Raw genomic sequence first — 21224 nt, 5'->3', positions numbered from 1 at the left:
TAAAGTCACCTGTAGGTAGAAGGATGAGGAAAGAATGAAGGAAAGAAAGACAGGAGAGGATGGAAGGAAAGAAGGATGGAGGAGAGGAATGGGCGAACACTCGAGGGCAGCACTACATCGAGTGAGTGGATGATGAGCGCCCCCACCTACCATTCATACAATATTACTACAATGTGTTATATCTCTACAATATTGTAATGAATACCATGTATTAATAGATTATAACTTAACTAGTTACTACAGGCTGACGTAAGTATGCCAGCTGAAGCGTGACCGAGCGATGTCAGGACTCTTCAATATCATAACACAATACATAATAGCTAGTAACGTATATATGCAATATAGAGGTTACATGAAAGTCATGCCTAGGGCTGGAGGAAGTGGCGTTTGCACATTGTCAGTTAGGAATGTCACACACAGCAAGGTGTGACGCCTAACTGGAAAGTCCCCAGGCTCGGGAAGGTTCCACACATCCGTGCTTTACACGTGACACAACCAGTCATATACACGGGAAATGGGAGAGACAGGGCAGATGAGGTTTTAGAAGAGAATAGAGACGACGAGGAGAGTAGAGAGGAGCACGCGGGTTAGCCAGTAGCTCTCACTTTATTACACTCTTGTGAGACATACTGTTACTCAGTATTACTCTTGAGATATTCCCTCTGAAGAAAATAAACTGCAATCAAACCCCAGACTCATCTTTATCTTTCTCCTGCCATCTACGACAAGTACAATGAACATTCTCACCTTTCGTAAAATCCTTGTTCAACACAGTTACAATAGCTCAGCGATGTCTAAGATATATCTACAATTACGATATATGATAGCTTTCCTAATTTCTTTTCCAGATTGTTGGTGATCGCTGGTGACCAGTTTATGAAGGTTTGGGGGTATGGGGGACAACTTTTCCAAGATGACAGACTCCTAAGTAATTTTCCCCATACGATTAGTTATTTCTAACTTATGAAATTTTCAAATTGCAGCCTGAGCCCAGTCTCGTAAGACCGTGATATAGGAGATTCCACAGTACTTAACTAAGTACTGCTGCTATGTTTATACCTCAACAGATTCCCCCCTCCCACCCTTGTTATCTACTGTATATCCTGAAAATTTGTAACATTAAATGAGGTTCATTTGTGGAAGGAGGATTGCAGTAGTTCTTGGCTTTAGCTCAACTGATGTCTGTCTATCTATCTATCTCTTGCAAGAAGCATTAATCCCATACAGGGTGACCACAAACAAAATTGCCCTGTCCTCTGCTATTTGGCTGACCTCCTTTCAACTCAACACCCCACTCTTTTAAATATCACTCCAATTCATCCATCCCTCTCATCCTTAGTCTTTAAGTCTTCTTCTTTACTATCCTCATCTCATTCTAGTAGTTTAGTTAGGAGCTGCCTAGCATGGGCAAAGAGGCCTACTGCGAGTATCCTCTCCTAAGTTCTCTCCTCCATCTGACTCTCATACACTCTTCTGGCCAGTCTCTCATTCACCATACTTTCCACATGGTTACACCATCTCAAAGTATTGTATTTCTCTTAACACTTTCAATCACAAAACAAAGATTACCGGTATTTCAAATGAGTCACACCAGATACTGACTAGGTTTTTCGAGCAAGTAACTTTACTCATAGTTTGGTTTTTATGGGTGATGGTTACCTCTGCATATATCAATCTACCTACCTATCAGTCAATCAATCATTCAATCCATATATATATATATATATATATATATATATATATATAGATAGATAGATAGATAGATATAGATATTATAGATAGATAGATAGATAGATAGAGACAGATATAGATAGATAGATAGACAGATAGATAGATAGATTTAAATGTTTTAATTTTATAATTCTGACAGTCTGTTTCTTTTGCACTGCTCCTTTCTGTAACTTGGACTTTTGAGCCTGTAACAAGCTCTTCATAAACCATCAATCTATCTATTGCCAGACACCATAATCCCTTAAGGGGTGGCCATTTGACTTTGAGTTATTTGTTTTAAGGGGAGGGGCACTAACCCTCCACCAACCCACTTGTTCACACGTAGGGAGCACGTATGGTTTGGTTATATGGTTACCACCCAGCGTTGTAAATGGTTTCTTGGCTTACAGGAAACCATTTGGCTTGTCACTCAATGTAAAGCCACCTGTAAAGGAAAGAAAAGCAATAAGAAGTGAAAGGAAAGATGCGAGAAATAGGATGAGAGGAGGGGAGGCACAGAAAAAGAATGATAAAGGCTAAGAAAGAAGTAGGCAGCACTACATCAAGTGAGTGGATGATGGTCGCCACCACCTACCACCAATCATAAACCATACTGGGATAAAAGGGCACTGTATCATCTAAGTAATCACACTGAACTTCCCTAGATACTGTCCTCATTTTTCCTTTTGTATTGCTCTCTGTCTCTCTCTCTCCCTCGTGCTAACAGGCTAGCAGCTTCATACTGGCATTGATAACCACTCTGCTACTCATACAAGAGGTATTGAGGGGGTTAAGGGCAGAACAACATGTGTCCCTGATGGTATTACATGAAGAAAAGAAACAAAGTAAAATATAAAAGGGCCCTGATGATAGGAATAAATGACTTCAGGGAAAAGGTAAGACAAAAGGGTGAGAGAAAAGGTATAAAAGAATGTTTTGTGGTAGACTGGTGTGGATTTTTTTTTTTAAATGCAAGAAGGAAGGAATCAATGGCTAGAAGCTCCAAGAAAAAATAAAAAGCTGAGAGAGTAAAATTCAAGATCTGTTCATTTCGAGATGCCTGGACACACTGTATTAAAAAGATTAGAGGGATGAAGAGAGAAACCTGTTTTGGATTAGAGGGATGCGTTCTTTCAGTGGCACTCTATAACCTGTCCACTCCACTGCCTGGTATTACAAATGTCCCTCAACTCCATACCTATTTCCCTGAAAGGATGGCCATTTCAGCCTTTAGTCGACTGGGTGCACATTTCAGATGAACCAGGGTCTACAACTATTACTATAACTACCGAGATAGGCCCTGGCAAACAGCTTATTTCAGTACCGTACACAGAACATCATTATCTGCTTATGCTATTTGTGTACTATGACCATACCAAAAGAACAAATATTGATCAAGAATACACACTTCAATACTTCTCCCCTTTATGGTTTCTGCTGGCCAAAGGCAGATCAAGGGGAGGGGGGTTGCGTCAAACTGTGTACTGATGTAGTCTGTTAGATCTGTTGCTTGTATATAATTTGTATACACTTGGTGATTTAGTGAGTTTAAGTGCTGGAAATGGCTGTGGCACACTACTGTAGGGTCTACTTCCCAGGGGTGGTTGGGATTTGTCATCATCATCATCTCTAACTCTCCAAGATATTGTAGGGCCATGACAGAAGTGTCTCCAGGCTACCTTATACTCATACACCTTTCTCACTCTCAAACACTCTTCTTCCTCTTCCCATTGTTCAATGTACTGTTCCACTCTCTTCTTCCACACCAAATAAGGTCTGCCTCTACCAACATCACCCTCTATACCACTTTCACATACTGTCTTTGGTATTTAATCTATGCACTGCATTACAGTGTATTCCTCCTTATCCATTCAACAATTCCACGCATCATTCCAATACATTTTTTTTTATTGCTCACATAATTCTGCTATGGGCTGAACAACTGGCCACTGTCACCTTACCAGTATAACCTGAATAGCCTAGCCCTGGACCCCTACTCTCCTGATGGGGCAATAAGACTGGATGATGGATGGGTATCATAGGGACCAAAGTACTGAAGGTCTGAAACACATGTGAATGTATGGCCCATTTAACTAGGCAGGCTGCTGGTAATTCTCCTATTTATTACTTTTCTTTCCTTGTTCTTATTTTACACCACAGCACTGCTGCACAGGGGAAATTCAGGATGATAAATATGTTGGTAGGTAAGTCCTTATTAGCTTACTACCCACCAAGAAACCACTGATCATTCTAGCATACGTGGATCTTTTCTCCACAATGTTAAGCCATTTCCTTACCCCTATCCTGAAACTCTTCCAGCAGGATCTCACCCCATGTTTTCCTTAGTCTGCAGCTGGACACTCTTCCCTCCGTTAGTCAAAGCTGAGAATGTTCCTCAATCAGCCTCCCATTAGCTATGTCCAAACACCTTCCAGTGTGCAACCCTTATACAATAACTCTCATACTAAATCTCTCACTGCACACTATCCTCGGTCCTGTCAATGTTGCACTCTTCTCTATCTGAATATCCTCATTTTTATACTCTCCAGTGTCTGTATTCTCTTCTTTCCCTGGCCATGTATCATTACTATACAATATAAAAATAAATGTTTTCTAGAATTCTGTTTGCATGAGAGAAAAAGCCCCACCATAGTCAGGTGTGGGAACAGTTCCCTAAACTCTTCCCATCCACTTCTCATTCTAACAACTGAACTACCATTTCTTCCTTCAATAAACATGTCTCCAGGTAACGCAATACCTCCACATGTCCCAAGTAGTTCTTACCCTAAACAATTCTTAAAGTTTCATTTCTATAGCCTGGATGCTGCACACACACTCAGAAAATTTTTCACATCCTGTAACTTCTCCTTAACATCATATCTCTTGTGAACTCATCTATTACAAACTATACACAACAGAATTCCTCCCCTATTTTCGCACACAGAAGGCATGATACTCTGTCCTACATTACTTTCCTCACACCAGCTGAATATAATCTCTGTTTATTAGTGCAGTATTAATAATTTCATGCCTTTGTTTCCATTCCATCCTTTTACCTCTCCTATTTTTCTCTGGTCCTTTGCATACTGTCAGCAATCAGATATAATTCATCAGCATATAAGAACATAGCTGCTGACAATATGTATGGAAGCTGAACACAACTGCCTTTAAGTACACTGAATGATGGTGGAGAGCGATGCCTTCATTTGGTAGCACAAATGACTGAATGGCTGCACCCATGCACAAACATCCCTCACTTCCCTCCCTATCCTCCCCAGAGAATGGAGGACAGCATAAGGGAAATGTCAGTGTGCAGTCCGCCAGGTTCACATTTCAGATAAACCTGGGGTCACAACAACAAAACCTACATATACACCAGCAACACTTTACATATTAAAAGGCTGAATTATCAGTACAATGGAAAAGACCATTTCTTTTTTTATGCGATGAAGAAAAAGCTCACATGATTTTTCCTTTCCATTAAAAAAAAATATATATATATAAGAGACAAAATTCACGATCCATTCATTCAGAGATGCCTGGACACACTGCATTTAAGACTGAAGATCATAGGCAGTAGAAATACAGACAGAGGAAGACAGTTCCAGATCTGACTTGTTGCACACTTGAAGGACTGGGAGTAATGGTTAACTCTTGCATTAGAGAGCTGCTCAGAAAAAGGATGAAAGTTTGCTTCTAGACAGGGGCTATGCTCCTGCTGTAGCAGTGGAGGGATACAAGTAAACAGTTCAGAGGAGCAGTGACCACTGAAGTAACATCAGAAAATGAGATAAAGGTGAAACAGTGCGGCAAAGAGACAGAGGTTGAAGGGAGCCAGTATGAGGAGGAGAGTTAATGAGACGAAAAGCCTCTGACTCCACCTTGTTGAGAAGAGTTGTATGTGGGGAGCCTCCCCACACATGAGAGTTGTTCTCTAAATGGGCGAATAAAGCCCGTGTATAAAGTAAACAACTATGCATGGGTAAAGAAGACACAGAATTGTCTTCACCACCTGGGATGAACTCCTAGAGTAGGGCCTCATCTTTGAATTCCTCACAGCAATCACAAACCTGAGGCACAGAGCACCATCACTGATGGCAGAAACCAGCTCAGAGGCATGATTATGTTTTTTAGCTGAAAAATGTGCAATAACAGCAGCAGTGCAGGTTTTCATTTTGCAGTGATAACAAAAACCAGTTACCGATATCATAAAAATATGAAATATTACTCACTTGTGGTTCATTAGGGGAGTTGAGGTCCATAACTGCGTACTGTAGAGTACTGGAGTCTAGTGTTGGCAGCCATCCTGTGTTGCTCTCTTACATGTGAATGCAACCACTCTCGGATAACACTACACACACACCTCCATCTCGGTGTAATCTAAAAGGAAAAACATTACATCATAATACAAACATCTGCAGAAGCAAAGTGGGATTCTATATTGTAATATTAAGGAAGTAACTCACTGTCCAAAAATCTGTGGGACTAACTAATAGCCTTTCCATCACAAAACGTTTGGAAATACTGGTACCATTATCTGTTTTCTTACTGAGCCCACAATGACTAATTCTGACCAAAAAGCTGAAAAAATGATTTCACATGCCACAATTTCCAACAATTACGGTCAAAATATATTTGTATTTTTTTAGTCATTTTTTGGACAATCCCAGGACTTATCCCGGCCTAATGCATAAAGAATTTGGCTGATATCTATTACCGTTCTTGTGAAAGAAACAAATATATGATTTTTGCACTGTACTGTATTATTGTGTTCAAATTTCCAACAATTTCGTGTCATCCCGTTGAGCACAACAGCCATTTTTTTTTTTTTTTCCTGACTCTCTGGACTCACCCTAACGTAATGCAAAAACAATGAACAATTACTGTACTCATGTAATAAACAAACAAATGCACACTGACACACATTCACAGCTTGCCTTTGTTTAGATTCACTGCCCCAACAACAGTGTACAAGCTTGAGGCTAGATTATTCAGTCCTGTCATTATTTGATAACCATCCACTAGCCAATGAGCATCATCTACTTTTTTCTTTAGTTTAAGGAAGATGGAACCAAAGACCAAAAGCATTCAATCCCAATCATCCCTGAGATTTAATACCTTCTCTCCAATCATATATTTTTCACTTAGCTCTTCTAAGGGTAGAATACTGTATTGTCATATACCGTTAGAAGTGTTATGATTTGCCGGCCAAAGCTGTCCTTTTGCCACCCACCATCCTCCTTTTGGGGGTCAGGGAGGGTGCTATGGGACCGTGCTCGGATGTTTCGGTCATGGACGTGTGAGACACGGGCGTGTGAGCCATGGCCACCACCCTAGGACGGAAGGTAGGGCACAGGTTAGGTTAGGTAAGGTTCACAACACTTCACACCTAAAACGTCCTGTGACCCAAAGCCCAAACGTCCGTGCCCGAAACGTCCTACCGTAGCTACATTCTATGTGACATATTATATATAACCATGTTGATCCATTTCACAGTAATACGTTACCACCAAGAACGCGTTCCTCTACTGCATGTATAATGGAAGTACAGCCTAACAGGGCCTCAAGCTTGCCAGCCTAGTGTAAGTCTGGCTTTTGTATAATCCACATCTCAAAACAGCACACAATACAAAGATAAAATAACACCAGTATATTCACCAGAACTTCTACAACTGACATACGTACTCACACCGATTTTAAAGGTACAAAAAGTGGGAAACGAGTCGGTAAACAAGATAACATGCTTCACTGTAAATATGGCGCCGGGGAAGGAAGCCAAGGAAAATAATGAGTGCGAGTTTAAGAAAATCTTCAATCATTTAATTATAAATTAATGATAAAGACGAGTTGTTATACTATACGGGAAAATTCTGTCATCTTTTCAGCTAATTCCTTATGCAAAATATTAATGACAAAATGAAGGGGTAGCTTTATAAACGCGAAAGTACTTGACCCACCGCCGACCACTGAGCTGTATAACATGGAGGGGATGTTTCCGCGGCCACCGTGTAACTTACGGTCGCCATATTGAAACACCAGCACTCGTCGCCTTCACCATAGTTCTTGCTTTCTCTGCCTCAGTGGTGCTTGTGTGTATACATATATATATCATAATGCAAAAACATATATAGACTGAATTTTTTCTGCCTAGCTCTACGAATTATATGGGGTACATTTAGCCGAGAGTATGAGTAAAACAACGTCATAGGTTGCTGCAATGCTGAACATTCCTTTTTTTCTTTTTAAGTTTTCTTTATGACTTTAACCTAATGTCTATTTCATTATGATAAAGAAAAAATTGTGGTTGATGGAAAGAGCACATATATGAACATGTATATTCCGCCATCATTGAGTATATAAGCACATTATATAAAAGTGTTATTATATATCCATCTGTCTGTCTGTAGCCATCTATCTGTCTATCCATATATCTATCAACATCTGTCTATCTATCTATCTATCTAGATATTTCTGTCCGTCTATATAGATCTATCTATCTATATGTATTTCTCTCTCTCTCTCTCTCTCTCTCTCTCTCTCTCACACACACAAAACACCGCTCGCTGGTGCAGTGGTATCGCTCTCGCTTGCCAACTGGTGGACGGGAGTTCGCGCCTCGCTCAGGTTGCGAAAAGTTTCACTGACGAAGTGGGTGGTTACTGTCCCCCTCCAGCAAGGGGACGGATGTGTGCGTGTGTGAAAGTCACAGCCTTGCCCCTAGATCGGACAATATGAGCTCTCAGCTCCCTTCCGGGAGGGTAAAAGCTGACGATCATGACCATCAAATGATCCTGACCGACCCGGTGAAATTACACATACACACACCACACACACACACACATATATATATATATTTTTTTTTATATATATAAAATATATATATATATATATATATATATATGAAATAATATATATATATGAAATACCCAACCCAAGGGGAGACCACAGGGAGGCGCGCGGACAGGTTGACGAAATACCCACCCCAAGGAGAGACCACAGGGAGGCGTGTAAGGGGCCCAGACAAGACGGGCCTGCATCCTCTGTAGGCGGTGGGCCGGAGGCCAATTTTTCACCAAATGGTACCAATCAGAGGTACTAAACGAAACTTATATTTTCTGAAAGCTCATTCTGTCTACTTTTCAGAACTTCTTGCTGGACATGTGTAGCTTGTAGCTTTCTATGTGAAATTCGCTTTCAAAAACTACTACCCTATGTCGAAAATGTGCAATTCTGGGGTATTTTCCAAATGACTAGAAATTATAGCAAAACTCATTTATATAATTATTAAGTGATTAGAAAGCACTAGAAATCGGGTATTGTTTTTATTTTTGCCTTGAAATAAAAAAGTATACATCTATATCAACCCAGAATTTTACCAAATTTTTAGCTCGTTGGTGATTTACATCATCATCCTTGTCCATCTCGTCATGTTTTCTTTCAGGAGTCATCATTCTCATCCATCTCGTCATCGGAGTCCATAGATGAGGCGTCACTCTCTTTCATGTTTGTACAGATTGGACATCGTTTTCATCCTTCCGAATGCGAGATGTTCCCAAGTCTGGATGGTTAAGACCAGGAGCTTTGTGTTCTACCAAAGCACGCAGTTGCCGTATGCATATGCTTCGATGTTCTGCAGTGAGATAGTACTTTGAAACTGCCGACGGCTTCAAACTGAAGCCTCGTGTCCCACCAGGTGTCTGTGTATCACGGTTCACAGTCTCTTCCACTGTCTGATCGACTGGAATGCGTCCAAAGGTGTTGTTGTCACTGAGCTGGACAGAAAATCTACCTTTCAAAGCCTCTTTGTAACTCACGGGGTGATCTTCCTCGAGTCTTGTCATTTGAGCATGATAGACAGACATGTAGCGGGCATAATTTAGCTTATCATAAGCGAAGCACCAGGGAATCATACTGCGTACACCATGAAGGTGCAGTATCCAGTTTCCTTCCCTAGAAGCACGGATGAGAGCCAACAGAACTTCCACAAGATCGAGATAAGACATCCAGAATGATGCCAGTGGTCCGCTAGTGTTGCGAAGTTCATCTTGATATTCTCCAAACCGGAGAAAGATTTCATTTGCGGATATGTCATCCAGGAGCGCAGATAGAGTTTGGCTGTCAGTTTTGGCATGTGCGTCTGTGGCAAGGTTTATCAGGCACCGAAGTTTTGGCAAGTCGTTCATGTGTATTTCTTCTAGCCATTCTTGGAAACCTCTCCAGATCAGGCGCATCAATGCTTCATACACTATCTTGTGAAGTCGGACACCACGGTTGTATTGTCGACCTTCATTCACACTGTTAATTGACCCTTCCGCAATGATTCCAGCTTCGACTGCCAAATCACGAAGTCCAGATTCTCCAAACCGCTTTCCAATAATGGACAAGAGATTGCATATCGTGTGAAAGGTTTCCATCCTCAATACCACATTCTGGAATGCTTCCTGATTCTGCCAAGTGATTTCTGCTGCCTTTGCGTATAATGCTTGATCAAAAACTCAGATGACTTCTTTCAGATCCAGTGTGATCACTATTTTCTGTATCTGTTCAAGTATTTGATGCACAGTTGACATCTGTGTCGCTGGGGCATTAATAGTAGGCAAGTACCCTACCGAGTCCGGCTTTATATCCGCGTTGTCCCTTGTTAGTATGTTGAAGCCTGTCCACGAGCTTATTTGTTGGTTTGTGGGGTCACTCATCCGCACCAACACCCACCCAAGGTTCTTTTTCTTGGCAATCACAGCCTCCTTCTGTGCTTCCGCAGGATGAACAGGAGTGATGGCAGGTGGGCTTTTCCTTTCTCTGCAATCATAGTGTGGTTGTGTAGGTGCCATTGCAGGCAGTGATCTTTTCTTGTCCTTCCGCATGGTTATTTGATGAGGACATGGACGAACTGTAGACACCTGTTCCTGGACAATGATCCCATTCACACGATGTGAAGTTCCTGCTCCACTGAGGGTTTCTTCTTGTCTGTCTATGTTATCATATGCCAATACTGTAGGGACCCTAGCATGTGTTTGAGCTGGTAACAAGACGTCCATTCCAGATTGCTGTTTCAGTTTCTGAAGACAAAGTGCTGTGTCTATTTCTTCTAGTTGGAGTAGGATATTCCATGGCCCAAACGGTTCAGAATATTAAAGATCTCCACATTTCCTGTGAGAGTCTTCACAGCCCATGGCAGAAGAATATGTTTTGATGTCTTCAACTTCCCCAATGTAACCCTGTACATGAGATCTTGGGACATGGACCACACCAGCTTTTGTATCCTGGATTGAATCTCCTTAGAGGCTTTGTGTCCAGCCAGAAGAGTGGTCATAAACAGTTGCAATAGTTTTGGTGTCTTGACGTATTGTTCATCTAGTTCATCTGGGTGTGGTGGCCATGGTTGCTCAGTTTGTTCTGCTTTAATGACTTTTCTCAGAAGTGTTGCAGACTTGGTTAAGGCATGTTCCATACTCTGATCATCAGATGAGTACATGTCGAGCTTTTCCTTCAATGTCATGTAGTCTCTAGCAAACTCGTCGAATGTGATGTTGTCTGGAATGACCAAGAGTCTGTTGTTGTTTCCAGGAATGATCTTAAGACACGACCCAAATTCTGATTCAATTCTGCGTCGTATGTGTTTCTTGGGGTGAGCCTTGATATCAATCACTCCATCAGCATGCATATATGATACAAGCTTCTCTGTTAAGTTTGTCATGTATTCTATACGATGTTCGGTGATCAGTTCTTTTCTAATATAGTTGAAAAGTTTTCTGTAAGCAAATGACTCTGATATAGCGTATTCTTCGTCTTCATTATCTCCAACATCCTGGCATATGGAAGTTCGTTCAGGTCTTTGACGATTGTATTCTATATAGCAAGATTTGTGATAGTGTACTTCGGCTGCTACCAGTTCACGTGACGTGATGACCAGAATACGTTCGTCAGTCCTCTTCTGGCTTTCGGATCGTTCTTGAGTCAAATATCTGCGGGCAGATTCGCGAACAGTTTTGTCTGCTCGCAGCTCAACTGACTGAATCAGTTTTTCACGAGTGTGGCTCTTGCGGAGGTATTTTGAGTCTTTGTCACAAAATATGCATCTTGCAGAATAGATTCGAGACTTGCTGATACCAGGCTCTCGGGGAATCCGTTGGGGCTGGGAGGTCGACTGTTCGAGATCGACGCTCTCAGCTTCTATTTGGTTCAAAGATTTCTTATGTGTGAAGTCATTACGGCACGATCTTTCATAATATATGTCCGGAATGTCCTCTGTTTGTGAATCTATTTCAAGTATCGGCCCATAGTTTCTTATTCTTGCAGCATCAACAAGTGTCCTCCAGGAATCAATGTTCTTTGGTTTGGTCAAATTTTTCCGTGGCACATGTTTGTTACACAGAATACAGAGTGCAGATTCGGTCTTCTGTCGCTTTTCTGAAGGTCCCAGATCTGGATTGTAGTCCTCATCAGAAGCCATATTTCTCACTTAGATATCTGCAAAGAATGAGAAAATAGCGTCATAAATCATCGTTAACAACCGCATGTCTATCGATGTCTGAGAGAATTTTGCGTACACACATGATCCCCATGTTATTATTGCAAGACCTTGAATACTGGAAACACACACATATGAACAAAGGTTTAGTCTGTGGTGATTATCAGAATGAGCTCGATGAAGTGTAACATACATGTCGAAATATTGCTAATTTTTGTGATTTTCTACAATATTCGACATAAATAAACTTAAAATCGTTGTAGCGTGAAAAAGCTACAACGTTGGAATGTCCAGCAAGCATTTTTGGTGATGGAGAACCATACTGGATGGCTGGTAAAAGTGGCTTTTAGTACCTCCAGATGGTACCAGTCAGCCAGCTGGCCCATCGACTACTGCCACCATGCGTCCCTCTTCCCCTCAACGGAGCCAGCGGGAAGTACGCCACCCCGCCGCATGACTCTCCAGCCAGACCAGCACTCGCCAGGATCGGGGTGGGACTTGTGTACTCCAGGTCCCAAGTAGGACCACGGCAACACCCATCTTGCTTGTTGGGGAGGGAACATCCATCGTAATTCCCTCACCTACAAACCCAGGCAGGACTGCAACAACCCCCATCTTGCTTGTTGGGGAGGGAACATCCACTGTACTTCCCTCACACGCAGACCCCGCTGGCAGCAGGACTGCAGCAACACCCACCATGCTTGCCGGGGAGAGGACGTCCACCATACTCCTCTCACCTGCCTTCCCAGGGCAAAGCAGAACCCCGGCAGTGCCCACCATGCTCGTTGGGGAGGGAACGTCCACCGTACTTCCCTCGTCTGCAGCCGCTATCAGAAGCAGGACCCTGGCAACGCCCACCGTGCTTGCCAGGGAGAGGACGTCCACCGTACTTCTCTCACCTGCAGTCCCAGGGACTGGTAGAACTGCGGCGGTGCCCACCGTGCCCCTCAGGGAGGGAACGTCCACCATACTTCCCTCATCTGCTATCTCTGCAGCTCCCTTTGAGGCCAATGCCCTTTGCTCGCCTCACTCCTCCAGAGGCTGAGTGGGACGCCCCTCTCGCTCCCACCACACCCCAGGGGGCAGAGCTCGCTCCCCAGCAGAGTCCCTGTTGGAGAGTGTCTGGAGTGGCCCCATCGTGAGCCTGCGAGTGTGCTCACTACAGCCAGTGCCCCAACGTCACCAGCCGCTGCCGGACTCCCTGAGGAATAGACACCGCAGGCAGCCCCTGATGGCCTCGCAATGCCAGCGAGACCGCAGCCGAAGGACCACCCAGGACTCCCGGCCGGGACCTGCCCAGACCAACTGGCGAGCCGTTCTCCTTCTCAAAGGGCAGGCACAGAGCAGCGCGCCTGTTCGCTCTGTTTGGCCCCAGTCCCGAGGGGCGCCACACGTACCGAGGCCCCACCAGAGAAAGGCCTCCCTCTGCGCCACCCCACAGCCCACACCGGACGATCCAGCACACGACAAGGGACCTGCGCCTCTCTCAAGAGCGCACACCTGACGAGACGCCTCCCACACCTAGGCGACACCTGCAACTACCTGGTCTCATGTAGTCCAACTCTTATCCTTGTGTACTAATACTGTGTTTAGTCTGTTTCATTGTACTGTGTCCTGTACTTGTATCTTTTTGTGGTAATATACGCGTAAGATTGGTATAGCCTGTGTCTGAGCCCTGTTCCTTTGGTTGCATGCTCTAGACCCGGTCTTGGAAAGAACCCAAGTCAATTACTCGTACTCAGAGAACAAGAAGTTGAGCTCAGAGTACGCAGCATAACAATATATATATATATATATATATATATATATATATATATATATATATATATATATATATATATATCCCATTGGAACCCGGTGTCCGGAATATTGGACAGAACTGGGATTTTTCAAGTCTTTATAAAGTAGGGAACCCCCTGGTAGGGACCTATGAGCTTCGCGACTATGAGCCGATAGGCGGAGGGCGGTACGCTTAGTACCCACCCAGCCCCATGCCTCGCCCAGCACCCCTGGGATCCAATGGGATATAATCAGTGACACTGAAGTCTATATCTATATTACAATTCTCTCTCTCTCTCTCTCTCTCTCTCGTCTTTGAACACGCTTTTACCTTTAGTCTATTTCCTTTATTTTTCAGCTACTTTTTTTCCCTCTTTATTATCCTTTAGTTTCTTTCTTTGTCTTTCTTTTTACGCCTTTTCCTTTATTTTCTTCCTTGTCCTTAATTATTAAGATTTTCCATTATTTTCTGCCCTGTTTCATTACTTCCACGCTTTTCTTCCCCTTTATTTTAACTTTTTTTATTTGTCTGCTTTATTCTGTTTTATCCTCATCTCCTTTTTCCTTTTTTTTTCCTTGGTTTTCCTCTGTTTCTTAAAGGGAAAAGGATATACGTGAAATCTTCTCAAGTGCGTTCTCGTTAGTGATATGAGAAGCGTCGTTGCGTCACCTCCCAAGCGATTTATCTTACCTCACCTCATCAGTAGGTATGGAACAGGTATATCGATTCACGCCAGGACTATTGTATGCCACGAATCACTTAGCGGGCTCGGTAATCTATTTTTCTATCAATCAATCTATCCATCTCTCTATAACCCACTAACATTACTGTATGCTACTATAGGCTACAAGACTAAGGCACACTTTAATACTGTACGGTACTAATGAACAGTATAGTAATACGCAACACTAATGCACACTTAAATACTGTACGCCACAAATTTACACTTATGCCAGATAAACCGCACTATGGCCGACCGTAGAGTATTATAAGGCCTCGACGCCTCGCTCGCTTGGCAGTTAGTTACACGCACGCCTCGGAGGTGCACTCTTCCCTGCGTTCACATCTTACGACTGTGTGAATCTTGCTTGAAAGATTGCTTAGTACTCTAACGTCTCGCTTCAACAGAAATAGCAAAAATGGACCTTCCAAGATTGTTCTTGCTGACTGCGTTGGCGATGTGTTGCTATCCTTGCAATATCCTCAGCAGAGTTGTACCACATCGTCTCCACTTCAACCACCTTCACGCCAAGATGAGTTAGTGAAAGAACATAGTTGAGCACCACCACTCCTCCTCTAAACCTCACCTTCACTTCCTAACTGAGACTCGTGTCTGAGGCGACTGATAGTGAACCCTTCTCTGTATCCTCCTACTTTCTCTATACTCGTTTCAAAACAAAAGGTGGCTGTTGCTTATATGTACACAACGACATATTTTGCTCTCGTATTCCTGAACTTGAATCTTCTGAATTTTCTGCTCAATGGCTTCGGCTTTCCTGTCATTCTCTGGCTAAATATATCTGTGCTGTTTACTTATCCCCTAATTCTAATGACCATGAAAAATTCTTCGACTATCTTACTTCTAAGATGGAACACGTCCTATCCATTTCTCCTTTCTCTGAAATCTCCATTCTAGGAGATTTCAATGTTCACCTCCACCTTTGGCTTTCCTCTCCTTTCACTGATCCACCTGGTGAACAAGACTACATTTTTTTCTGTCCTTAATGACCTAGAGCAGCTTGTTCAACACTCTATTTGTATCCCTGACCGCTTTGGAGAGAGTTCCAACATACTTGATCTCTTCCTTACAACTAATCCTTCTTCTTACAGTTAATCTTTCCTCTCCGTTGGGCTCCTCTGATCATAGCCTTATCACCTTAACCTGTCTTATAGCTCCAGTAAGGCATGTTGACCCTCTCAACAACCGTCGGTTGTGGCATTTTGGAGTGGCTGATTGGGAGGCAATGACTGATTATGTGTGTGGATGAAAGGAAGTGGAAGGATGAGAAGGTGTGTGATGGATGCAAGAGTATATAAAGGTTGGGGGAGTGGACTTTCAGACCACCAGTTGGTGGTGGTCAGAATTAAAGTCCAAATAAAATGGAAAAATAGATGAAGGGAAGGACGGGGGGAAGTAGTACATACTGTACAAGGAGGGTGGAAAAGTTACAAGAGGATGGAAAAAGGGCAGAATATAAGAGGGACGTGGAGGAGCGATTGGGTAAGTATAGATTGGAGCAGATGGGGGACGTGGAAGGTGTGTGTAAGGTATTCATGGAAGAAATCTGTGCAGCATGTGAGGTGGTGTGTGGGGTGAAGAGAAGACGATAGGGGGTGCAGGGAACAGCATGTGGACTGAAGAGGTGAGAGAGGCTGTGGCACAAAAGAAGAAAGCATACAGTGAATGGATGAGAAACAAGGGCGTGGAAGAAGTTGAGAGACGGAAGAGAGAGTTATATGTAGAGAGGAAGAGAGAGGTGAAAAGATAAGTGAGAGAGAGTAAGAAGAGAGTGGATGAGGAATTTGGAAGGAATTTGAGTGTAAAGTGGAGGGACTGTAAGAAAATGTTCTGGAACGAGGTAAAGAGAATTAGACAGGGTACCAAAGAAGTTAGTTGGGGAGTGAAAGATATAAATGGTAGATTACTAGTGGAGAAGGGAGAAAAAGTGAGCAGATGGAGAGAACACTTCAATGAACTGTTGAACACAGAGAATGAAAGTAATGCGAGTATAAGTGGCTGGGGAATGGCTGAGTGAGGGAGGGATGTGAGAAAAAAGGAAACAGTAGGATGGAAGTTGTGGAAGCAATGAAGAAAGTTAAAATGGGGAAATACACAGGAATTGATGGAGTGTGTGGTGAAATTCTGAAGCATGGAGGAGAGATAGTAGTAGAATGGATGTGGAAGATGTGCAGATTGGCCTGGGAGGAAGGTAGTTCCGGAAGATTGGAAGTCAGGTATAATTGTTCCTTTGTACAAAGGAAAAGGGGGAAAAGAAGTGTGTGGTAGTCATAGGGGACACTTGCCTTCCTAGTGTAATAGGAAAAGTGTATGGTAGGATACTTATTGACAGGGTTAGGGAAATAACAGAGGAATTAGTTGGAGAATAACAGGGAGGTTTTAGGAAGGGAAGAGGTTGTGTAGATCAGATATTCATTCTTAGATCCTTAGTGGAAAAGTTTCTAGAGAAGGGAAAGAAGTTGTATGCAGCCTTCATGGATTTGGAGAAAGCATATGACAGGGTGGATAGACAAGGATTGTGGAAAGTACGCCGTGAAGAGTATGTATAAGGATGCCAAGGCTGCAGTGTGTGTGGATGGTGAACTGAGTTAATTTTTGTATTTGAAGGTTGGATTGAAACAAGGATGTGTCATGTCTCCATGGTTGTTCAATCTGTATATGGATGGGGTTATAAAAGAGATACAAGGTAGGACAGTGGATGTTGGAGTGGCTCTAGTGAGAGAGGGCAGTGTTTGGAAACTCCCTGTACTGTTGTTTGCAGATGATACTGTGTTGTTAAATGAAGACGAAGGGGAGCTGCAAGGCTTGGTGGATGAGTTTGGGAGAGTGTGTAAGAAACGGAATCTAAAGGTGAATGTAGAGAAGAGTAAAGTTATGGTCTTCGAGAGAAATGAAGTCAGTGAATATACAGTGAGACTGGATGGGTAGGAAATGGAGAATGTGAGTGCATTTAAGTACTTGGGGAGTGTGATGAGTAAGAATGGAAGTTTAGAGGGTGAAGTGCTTGAAAGGGTGCAGCAGGGAAGAAAGGTTGCTGGCTCCTTGAAAGCAGTGATGAGAAACAGGGAAGTGAGCATGGAAGTGAAAAAGCTATTACACGACAATATTGTTATACCAACTCTAACGTATGGAAGTGAAGCTTGGACGTTGCTGGAGGGACAGAAGTCAAGAGTAAGAGCAGTGGAAATGAGTTATTTGAGAGAAGCAAGTGGAGTCACATGGAGAGACAGGCTGACGAATGAGGAAGTGAAGGAGCATTGTGGTGTGGATGGGGATGTGATAGGAAGAGTTAGGAGAAACACATTAAGAGGTTTGACGATGTGGAGAGGATGGAGAGTGACAAACTGATGAGGAGAGTGTATGTGAGTGAGGTGGAGAGAGGGAGAGGGAGGGGGAGGCCGAGGATGAGATGGAGGGATGGAGTGGAGAGGTATATGAGAGAGAGGGGTGTGAGCTGAGAACAGGGCAGTGAAATGGAGGGGGACAGAGCGACATGGAAGTGATTTGTTTGTGGCCACCCCTTACGGGGTTAAGGCGTCTGGCAATAGATAGATAGATAGATGATTGGGAGGCACTTAGGCAGTATTTCTTTGATTTTCCATGGCCGAAAATTATGTGAGTGAACCTTGTGCATTACAGAGGTTATTCTCTCGGGCATGGAAGCATACATTCCTTTCTCATCCTCTGACTAAGGCAAAAAACATTTGTTTAATCACGCTTGTTCTAATGCTGTCCACAACAAGGAGAAGGCCTACAAAAGGTGCTGGAGTCAACCCACTCCTGAATCTCATCTCTTTTGTGTTTCTATCCGAATCGTGCTAAGTCTGTTTTTTGCTCTGCTAAAATAATTTCATTCGTACTAAATGCACTGAACTCTCCAACTAGAATTCTTCCCCCCTCCCTCTGGCATCTTGCCAGAACAGCCTTACCTTAACATCCTTCCCTCCTCTTCCACTCTTACGGTTCTACAGCTATTTCTTCTACTGATAAAACAGTACTCTTTGCTCAGACGTTCACCTCCAATTCCACCTTAGACGATTCCGGTGCTGTTCTTCCATCACTTCCCCCCCTCTGACGTCCTCATGGCTGACATTAAGATTTTTCCCACTGATATATTTTCCGCCATCACAGGCCTCAGTACTAACAAGGCATATGGGCCTGATTAGATCCCTGCTGTTGTCCTTGAGCACTGTGCATCTGTGCTTGCACCCTGCCTAGGTAAACTCATTCGCCTTAGCCTACCTTTCCTTCTTGCTGGAAGTTTGCTCTCATTCAGCCTGTATCAAAGAAGGGTGACCATTCCCAACCCTCTAACTATCGTCCAATTGCTTTAACATCCTGTGTCTCAAAAGATTTCGAGTCTATTCTTAACAGAAAAATTTTAAAGCATCTTTCCTATCACAAATTTCTTTCTGATCGCCCGTATGGGTTCCGTCAGGGACGCTCCACTGGCGATCTTTTCACCTACCTTTCAGACTCCTGGTCATCCTCCTTTCGGAACTTTCACGAAAGCTTTGCCATTGCACTTGACATCTCATAGGCTATTGATCGAGGCTGGCATAAATCTTTAATTTCCAAACTGCCCTCTTATGGTTTCTATCCTTCCATCTGTGCCTTCATCTCTAGCTTCCTTTCTGGTCGTCCTATAGTTGTTGTTGTAGGCGGCCACCGTTCTTCTCCTAGAGCTATCAATAGCAGTGTTCCTCAGGGCTCTGTCCTATCACCAACTCTTCCTTTTATTCATCAGTGACCTTCTAGGCTGTACATCTAACCCTATCCACTCATGTGCTGATGACTCCACCCTTCACCTTTCCATTTATTTCCCACAGCGTCCAACTCAGCAGTTACTTCATCAAACAAGGGATGAGGCTATGGCACACCTAATGTCTGACTTGGCTCATATCTCTGACTGGGGTAAAAGTAATCTTGTTGTTTTTAATGCATCAAAGACTCAATTCTTACGTCTATCAAACCGACAACATCTTCCACAGGAGTACCTTCAATTTTTTTTATATTATGCAGCTTAATCCTGCATCATTTTTAAGTATATCTGGGGTTTCATTCTCTCGAGATTTATCTTGGAAAGAATACATTACCTCTGTTGTAAATTCTGCTTCCAAGGAAATAGGTATGCCAAGCCGACTCCGTACCCTGGTTTTATTCGTCCCTATATATAGTACAACTGTCATGTGTGGGGAGGCTCCCCACATACAGATCTTCTCAACAAGGCGGAGTCAAAGGCTTTTCGTTTCATAAACTCTCCTCCCCTTACTGGCTCCCTTCAACCTCTGTCTCTTTGCCGCACTGTTGCACCTTTACCTCTTTTCTATCGCTGCTTCAATGGTCACGGCTCCTCTGAACTGTCTGCTTGCGTCCCTCCATCACTACGACAGGCGTGTAACATCCGTCTAGCAACAAACTCTCACCCCTTTTCTGTCCAACTCTCTAATGCAAGAGTCCGCAACTCCCAGTCCTTCATACATCCAACAGGTCAACCCTGAAACTTCTCCCTCTGTCTGTAATTCCTACTTCCTATAATCTCCAGTCTTTCAAACGCAGTGTGTCCAGGCATCTCGAAATGTACGGCTCTTGAATTTGGCTCCTGTTATTTTGTTTTGTTTTTTCTTGCAGGGAATAGTTTGCCGGCTCCTGGCCTTTGGTTCCTTCTTTCTTGCATTAAAAAAAATCTGTTCGTACGTACAGTATACATATTTGTCCGTATTAGATGTGTACGTGAGTGGTTGTGTTGCACCGATAGTATACGTTAGATGTGGTTAGGTTAGACTAGATTAGGTTCAGTTGAGGCGGGTTGGTAGCTCTGTGAATGAAGACATGCTATATTTGTCATACGTGTCAATTTTTCAACACAAAGAAAAACAGAGAGAGAGAGAGAGAGAGAGAGAGAGAGAGAGAGAGCAACGTCCACGAAGAGTAAAAATAAAATGCACACAACGTCGTCCACTTGAAGTAATTACACAGACAGACAGACAGACAGACACACACACACACACACACACACACACACACACACACACACACACACACACACACACACACACACACAATCATAGTTTTCCTTCCTGTGACCTCCTCCCTTTAGCGTATCTCCCCACGTCCTGTCCTTCTCAGTACTGCTTTAACTTACTTTAACTTTCCTACAAAACTCCCTGAATCTGGCAAGCTTTCTTTCATGTTTTACCTCCTGTCGTGAGAGAGAGAGAGAGAGAGAGAGAGAGAGAGAGAGAGAGAGAGAGAGAGAGAGAGAGAGAGAGAAAGAGAGAGAGAAGAGCTGTATCTTTTCTCTAACGTTTAGGGCTACACATAACCCATCCCGAGAGAAAGTAAACAAAGAATTCAAGCCCTAACGTTGTATCTCCTCAACTTAACATTTCCGCTTCTGATAATGGATCCCCATCCTCTCTCTCTCTCTCTCTCTCTCTCTCTCTCTCTCTGTTAAAACTATAAAAATAACATACAAAAGAATAATAGAACATGCAGATTAAGTCGCTGACAAAGAGGTGTTA

The sequence above is a fragment of the Coenobita brevimanus genome, chromosome 28 (genome assembly GCF_032717465.1).
Source record: "Coenobita brevimanus isolate Jiangsu-jjx chromosome 28, ASM3271746v2, whole genome shotgun sequence".
Classification (NCBI taxonomy): domain Eukaryota; kingdom Metazoa; phylum Arthropoda; class Malacostraca; order Decapoda; family Coenobitidae; genus Coenobita; species Coenobita brevimanus.
The sequence above is the reverse complement of the archived record's forward strand: the minus strand, read 5'-3'. Positions refer to the sequence as shown.